This window comes from Salvelinus sp. IW2-2015, unplaced genomic scaffold (genome assembly GCF_002910315.2).
Source record: "Salvelinus sp. IW2-2015 unplaced genomic scaffold, ASM291031v2 Un_scaffold1978, whole genome shotgun sequence".
NCBI lineage: Eukaryota > Metazoa > Chordata > Actinopteri > Salmoniformes > Salmonidae > Salvelinus > Salvelinus sp. IW2-2015.
Genome location: NW_019943329.1, coordinates 129,415 through 130,553, shown reverse-complemented (window position 1 = coordinate 130,553; position 1,139 = coordinate 129,415).

Sequence of the window (1,139 nt, the reverse complement as noted above, 5' to 3'; positions counted from 1 at the left end):
TTTTTTTTTATATATTTTTTTTATATAAATAAAAAAAAAAAAAATTATATAAAAATTATTTAAAAAAAAATTTAAAATAAATTAAAATAAATTAAATAAATAATTTAAAAAATTTAAAATGCTTAAAATATTTAACATGATAGTTTAAAAATTAAAAAAAAAAATTATTATATTATTTAAATAAAAATAATTCCTTATACAGCTGACTGAGTGCAGTCTTAGTGCCAGCATCTGTCTGTGGTGGTGAATAAACAGCCACGAAAAGTATAGCTGAAAACTCTCTAGGCAAATAGTGTGGCCTGCAATTTATCACAATATACTCTACTTCAGGCGAGCAAAATCTAGAGACTTCCTTAGATTTTGTGCACCAGCTGTTGTTTACAAATATGCACAGACCGCCCCCCCTCATCTTACGGAGGTGCTGTTCTAGGAGTGTGCTTCTATCCTGCCGGTGCAGCGTATATCCCGCTAGCTGAATATCCATGTCGTCATTCAGCCACGATTCGCTGAAACATAGGATATTACAGTTTTTGATGACCCGTTGTAGGATATTCGTGATCGTACCTCGTCTAATTTATTGTCCAATGATCGCCACGTTGGCGAGTAGTATTGACGGTAACGGCAGCTTTCCCACTCGCCTTCTCCGGGTCCTCACGAGGCATCCGGCTCTTTTTCCTCTTTACCTGCTTCGCTTCCTCTTGAAAATAACGGGGATGTTGGCCCTGTCGGGTGTTTGGAGAATGTCCTTACAACTTCATCCTGATAGGCTGAGATCGAGTGTCCCTGCAACCTCAAATGGATTGGACTGTTTTCCTCCGCCTTCTTCGTGATTCCTGCCATCATGATCTTTATGCTGATGCTAATTATCCAGGACTGCAGGTACGACCTGTGCGGCTGCACCAGGACGGTGTCCATCTCCAGGCTGGTTCCCCTCCATAGTCTGACTGATCCGGCTCTTCCTGGATGGACAGTACTTGATGGATTGGAGCAGCAGGTTTGTGATTGTTGACAAGGCAGCTCCTCAGAAGTGGTGTAAGCCGCTGCCATGACGACAGCATGCTGCAGGAGCTCATAGTGCACTCTCAATAATTATTTGTGGAGTCTCAAGTGAGAAAATACACTGAGGTCAGTTTCCTAGA